The following is a 7,162-nucleotide window of genomic DNA, read 5'->3' as shown; positions in this document are numbered from 1 at the left end:
TGAATAAATGAGTTTCATATTTTACAGTGTGGTAAAACTTATTTCTCCCTTCTATTTTGAAGAAACCAATGAGGTTTACAGATTTCTCATTTCACATTAATGCTCTAATTGCTAGGAAATTATTGTGGCAAATTATCAGGCAGTCATTCATTAGAATATATATTTCTACTAAGTCTCCATATCAATATATTATTAGAGTACAAGGAAATATAATTTAGTATAAAGTTGCATGCATTGAGTTATGTGTTAGTTTGTAATTTTTTTATTTAAACATTTGTAGGAGATCAATGTACTAGGTAAACACAAAAGGACATACTATTTATTGTAGATTAGAAGATGAAAGTTAAGTCCTGGTAAAGCCTTGGAATTCATATTGTCAGCAGGAATAGTATAGCCTTGGAAAAACAATTTTTAGGACAACCTGCTAAAAGTTGATCTTACTCATACATAGCCACTCTAGTCCTAAAAATGCCTTCCCCACTTCTGATGACATCATTTGTAATTGTTCCAAATTAGAAACTCTCTGAAGGTCCATCAAAGTGACAATCACTTAATCATGATACATTTGTACAATGGGCTAGTATATAGCAAAGGCAGACAAAAATGCAAGGATGAAGATTACAAATATAATGTTCAGTGAAAGGAGCCAGACACAAAAGAGAACATACTGTGTAATTCTGTTTGTGGAAACATCAAAATTATGTAAAACTATTTCATGGTATAAAATAATTCTAGAAACCAATAATGGCTTGTCTGTGTAGGGGATTCGCTGAAATGTATTTTGAGCTGGTTAGTTATAACTGGCTAGATGCTACTTATAAGTTGTGTTTATTTTATGCAACATGAACAATTAAGATGCAATTATGAACTGGAATCTTTCCTATATGATGTTATACTTTGTGTAAAGTTAAAAAGAGCCAATGATGAATTTATTTTATCAGTACAGATGTTCTTAGTACTTGACAATACCTTCATACAATTTCTTTGTGTCTTAATGTGTGGCATAATAATATTGTTTTTGTCAGAATAGTTTCTGTTTCCTGGATAGTGAAAACAATATTTTAACTCATGGAACACTGAGGAATAAATTAAGATAGATTTTTTGATTTATAATAATATTCTTCACCATTAATTAGTAGACAATTAAATGCCTAACAAGCCTCTTATTTAGACAAATTCTTCTATTATTGTTACACTGGTAACTGGAAGGCAGTTTTGGTGAGTGTACTAATGCGTATAGTCACGACTAATAACTAAAATGATAATGAAAGTAACTAATAATGGCTTTAAAAATACATGGTCAGGTTCAAGACCTGTAGTGTTCATACAACTGTGTTTTTGTTTCAGTGCCTGTGTTAGTGTTTCTCAATTGTAGTCTCTCATTCTAGAGCCAGCTGTATAAACTATGCTTGCTTTTAATTCTGAGGGTTTCTCTTTTCTCATTTTCAGGCTATTTTCTTTCTGGTTATGTACCTTATTTTTACTTCATTGCTTGTAGTGAGTAATGAGGTGGCATCTGAAGATCCAGCCTAGTTTTGCTTGCCTCAGAGGGTACTCAGGTCAGCTTGTCTGATATTTGAAAAACTCCAGCTGTTTTCATTACAAATTTATTGATGATATCATATTGATTTCATCATATTGATGAAATCATATCTTTGATTTCTAGGGTATTTGTAGTTCAAGTTCTTTAGAGCTACCTTAAATTCTCACCTATGAGTTTTTGTTATTATTGAACTAGTTAAACAATTTCATTTGTTTATAACAAGAATAACAAAACTAGGGAAAAAATCACCCCATGAAAACATTATTGCATCCTTTATTCTGACTCAATTGACACAAACCAGTTCAATAAGACGAGGGTATATTCTCTTTTGAAGAAGTATTTTTGTGGAAGATATTCATGAAACCTACCTTACTTTTTGACTAGATCTAAAATGGAGGGGAGAAAGCAATTACACTGAATATGAAGACAGCAATATAATTAATGATTTTTATATGGAAAATTCAGTTTCCATTTGTTTGGAGAAGCATTTGGTGACTTAAAAAGCTCACAACCCCCTAATACTGCTTATCTTTTTGACATTCATTTTTAGAGTCAAGCAACTACAAGGGTCAAGACACCACAGGGCTAGGGGCTGATTAACCCAAGCAGAGAGCTATTAGTATCTTTTAAGTATCTTATACTTATTCCCAGGAAGAGATTCTTCACTGCAGCTCAACATGTGCAGACACAAATCCATGTTATTGAGTGATACCCAGAAAAAGGATCTAACTTTGCTTTACAGAAGCAACTGCAGATAGATGTGGAGTCAAAGCCAGAGGAAAGTGATTGAGTTACATTCAAGCCTGCTGGCCTTGCCACATTTTTGCAGAGGAAAACTAGACCACCTAGTTACAATTATGTTGAAGGTAAAGTTGGAAAGGCAGCAAGGTCAGATAACCATAGTTAAAGAGCAGACATAAAAGGGAGGGTAGATAAAATATTTGCCTTTCACAAGATTTCGACTATAGCATTTTCATTGAAATTCATGATGGTGCATGAAAATTAACAAAATAAATTGATTTTAAACATTAAGATGATTGAATAGAAATGTAAGTGAAAAAATGATTTTAAGCCAATTTCTTTTTGATCTTATTATTTGTGTTGGAACCATCATTACACATAAATATTGGAAAATGTGAGCGACAGTAATTTTAAAAAGTAAATCTGGCATTCGCTAACTCATTGCATTATTGTTTGTAAAGTATTTTGGGGATTTGTGAATACTGAACTTCTTATTTCAGATTTGCCTTTTCAAGACTAGAGTTTAAATTCAGGGCTGCACACTGTTTATGTAGGTACTCGACCATTTGAGCCATGCTTCTAGATTTTTTTTGCTTTGGCTATTTTGTAGATAGAGTCTTACCCAGGTTGGTCTTGACTGCAATTATTTTCTTCCTGTATACAATTCCCACTATAGTAGGGGTGACAGACATAAACCACCACAGTGAAATGAACTCTCATTAACATTTGGTCCAGGCTGACCTTGAACCATAATCTATAGATCTCAGTCTCTAGAGCACCTACGGTTACAAGAATGAGCTACCATATGTGGCTAAGTTATTAAGAATTTTTAATTTAATGAAGACCCACTTACTCATTCATCCACTAATCATCCACTGTTCCAAATGGTTTACTAGATGCTATTGGTAGACACCTAGATAGTTATCAAAGGTACATAGACAACTGAGAAATAATCCATTTGCTGCAGACATTTATGTCTTAGTAAGCAAAAAAGAATGAATTTACAAGTAAATGTTTAGTTTCTTGTGCCATGTGAGACAATTCTCATTATTAGGAGGTGGTATTTTCAGAGGTCTTAAAAAATCATTGATTGTGATAAGGATTCTAGTAGGAGAGAGTCATGCCAAGGCATGCTTTGCTGAGTTAATAGCAATGACCAGGGCACAGAACAATGTTCCTGTCACGATTAGAACATGGAAGACAATATGACATTGATGATGTTTAGCTTGGGATGAAATATAGTGAAATACTGATGGAGTTATTTTGGAAGTAGGCTGAAATTTTGTAAAAAGAAGAGTGGAGTGGTGGTTATTTTTCTGACATTTATGAACCTCAGTTAAATACTGAATTTATCAACATAACTGAACACCAAGTATTTTCACAGCATATTTGATCTGGGGAAAATCTCAGAGATTATCTAGTTTAATCCTCTTCCACAAACCAGAGGTTCATAGAGTTAGATATTACTTATAAGACATAAAATCAGGTTAGTTAATTGTGAAACATCCCAGATCACTATAGTTGATCTGTGGTTCGTTCACCATAATAGATAGAGGAGAGGCTACTGGGCTGTGAGGTAGCGCAGAAGTCCAGATAGAGGTCGTCCCATTTGTCAGAAGAAGCTATTTCCTAATTTCCTAAGTAGATGATGGCCTAAATTTATTCAAGGGGCTTACCAATGTTGTAGGCTTGCTGAGAGGTTCATTTATCAGGTTCTCAAACTCCACAATTGATAATCATCCAAAGATGAGTACACCTTCATCCTCAGGTTTGTGTCACGTGACCCATTTTCCTTGACAGCCATAGCCATTACCTGGATGTCGACCTCAAATTCTTAAGAATTTGAAACAGATATTGAATGATCAAGATAAAAGATAATTTTGTGCAAGGGCTAGTTCTTGAGTCCTGACAAGGAAAGCCAAAGTAGGAAGAGATGAAGAAAATAATAATAGGAAAAAAATGAAGGGGAAAATGAAAGGAAAGAAATGCAGGGAGAAGTGGAAAGCAAGGAGGATGGAGAAAAGACCTCAGCGGGAACCATTTCTAGCAGCTTCTCTTTTTGCCCAATGATTCCTGATTCCACTTTTTCATGTGACAGCAATGAGATGCGACACCTTTGAGTTGGCTGGTGTGGAATTCTGTTCTGTGCAGCTAAAGGAGCTTTGATTAGAAAAAAAAAAGCTGTTATTAAATGACTGTGTTAATCCTGAATTATGAGCATTTTCTAAATTATGTTACTTCTGCTCGATTCTACTTTGCATACAACAAAACGGACCTTTTTATAGTTCATCACATGAAAGAAGATTGTACCTATTTTGTATTTTAGGGAAAATCCTTCTTCCACTTCCGCTCCCCCACCATTCTCATTTAGATCTGCTGAGTCAGGGTTTCTTCATTTAAATTACTGCAAGTCAATAGAAACTGTCTGAAACAGGCTTGACTCACTCATGCGCAGGGCCACCATTAGCCAGAAGGCTTGAATTGACTCTAGAGCTGAGAACTGCATTCACAACTTGACTTTCTTCATCTGTTGCAAGGTCACCTTTTGGCTGAGTGATCAGTTTGAAAATGTGAGTGGATGAGTTATCCTTAATGGCTTTCTTTTCCCTTTTCCATCTGCCCATTGTGATTACTAGAGAGCACAGTGGATCTTCGCAGATATGCTGGAGATGAGCACTATCTAATTTCTAAAAATATATAGAGACAAATAGGAAAAAGCTGATTTGGCCAGTACATTAAGCGTTTGGAATCTCATTATAAACTCTCAGACTTGGAAAGTACAAGAAGCAAGTTAATTTAGTCATTAGATTCTCAAAAACAAAATCTCCCTTCCAAGGGAGATTTATGCTGGGCATCAGTAAGGATGCCGAGAACACTGGACAACTACTTCATCTGCTCTGCTCTGCTCTATGTAGAGCACACCACACCGTGGGTTAAATACTCAGATCCATTTTTTCACTGACAGGAAAGAATCACCTTCAAGCCTCATTATCCTCATTATGACACAGTCAATACCTTCAGATCAAGGACTTCCTGTGGGTGGCTTTCATCAGGCAAAATAAAAGCAACTTTTGTCTGAGTCCTGGAGCCCAGCATGCCTGCTCACAGTGTTGTCATCTCCAGGGTATTTAACTCTGAGCCCCTCCCTTAGCCACAAGCCCCTGAAATCACATGTTTTGGTCTTCCCCATCCCATTTAGATCTTTCTTTTCTTCTGAATTCACAGCCCAGCCTTTCCTGATTATCTCTCTCTTTGCTCTTCCTGTTCTCACAGAGGAACCACGCTTAAAATGGTGATGTCCTCCACATCTCTCATTCCACTTTTTGAGTCACTGCTCTTCATTTATAGAGGAGTAAGTAAAAACTACATGACAAAACTAAACTGAGGCTGAGCTCTGGTGGCTTGTGAATGTCATCCTTCCTACTCAGCAGGCTAGGATCTGAAGATCACTGTTCAAGGGCGGCCCAGGCAGAAAAGTGCACAGGATACTTATCACCAATTAACTGCCAAAAAGAATAGAAGTGGGGCTGTGGCTCAAATGTGAGAGTGCTAGCCTACAGCACAAAAGGGAGAGCACTCAGGCCCTGAGTTCAAGCCCTAGGACCAGCACACACACAGACACAGACACAGACACACAGACACACAGACAAAGATACACACACACACACACACACACACACACACACACACACACACACACTATAGTAAAATGGATATCAAGTCCCTAAAAGTTGTCAGTCACAAGTTTGACAAAAAATAGTAGCAAAGTTTGTTCACTTGAGAAAGCTGGTTTTGGAGTCTCAGAATGTCTATTGTTACTCCATAATTAAAAACATATAGTTTGATGTCAGGTTTGCTAATGAACAAGTACAGTGTTCAAAATGTATGTGCAAAGTATAGCCCGGCCTTAGAAACTGATTTAAATAATTACTTTAGGGTTTATGGAAAACCCAAGATTAATCATGTAGAATTAGCTTGCTAATACCAGATTTAAAAATTACTGGCTCGCATTTAAATACATTCTCACCTTCCCCAAATAGTTATAAATATAACGTAAGTGAAAAACAATACTAAGGGGAACATTGAAGCCCTGTGTTCCTTCATAAAAGAAGCATCTGCTTCATATGCCTTCTGAAATATGTCTTCTACTTAGGATCCTAATACTGAAAAGTTTTTTTTCATTTAAGAGAATAAGAAAACCAAGATTGTAAGTCTACAATCAAGGGATTGTAGTATCAAGGGATTCTGAACTTGTACAAACCATGAAATTTTTTTTTTTTTTTTTGGGTCCGGTCGTGGGGCCTGAACTCTGGGCCTGGGCGTTGTCCCTCAGCTCTTCAGCTCAAGGCTAGCGCTCTACCACTTGAGCCACAGCGCCACTTCCGGCTTTTTTCTTTTTACTTATTTGGTGCTGAGGAATCTAACCCAGGGCCTCGAGCATGCAAGGCAAGCGCTCTACCACTGAGCCACCTTCCCAGCCCAAACCATGAAATGTTTAGAAAATAAATGTAGGTTCATTTAAAACCACTTAGTCCTCATCGACTTTCAGTTGGAGTACTGCTTCTACACATTGCACCATCTCTGGGTAGACCTCTTTTAGGTCCATAGTCATGACTGTGAATGTAGTGATTTAAGAGTAAAGATGTACAATGTAGGTTCTCAGAATTGTCTAGAAATGGTTGTTTCATTCACTTAGCATCCTCCTTCAATGGAAGGATTAGAGTATTAAGTGCATATGTCATAGTGTACTAGAAAGAATGGAATAACCAGTCAGAAGAGTCTGAATGACAGTGTTTGGGACTCACCTCTGTCATTAATCATTATAAGTTTGTGGATCTTGAGATTTTTAAATAGACAATCTGCATTTGCGTTGCAGAC

Source organism: Dipodomys spectabilis, unplaced genomic scaffold (genome assembly GCF_019054845.1).
Source record: "Dipodomys spectabilis isolate Male_0828 unplaced genomic scaffold, ASM1905484v1 ptg000207l, whole genome shotgun sequence".
Taxonomy (NCBI): domain Eukaryota; kingdom Metazoa; phylum Chordata; class Mammalia; order Rodentia; family Heteromyidae; genus Dipodomys; species Dipodomys spectabilis.
This window is presented reverse-complemented; position numbering follows the sequence as displayed.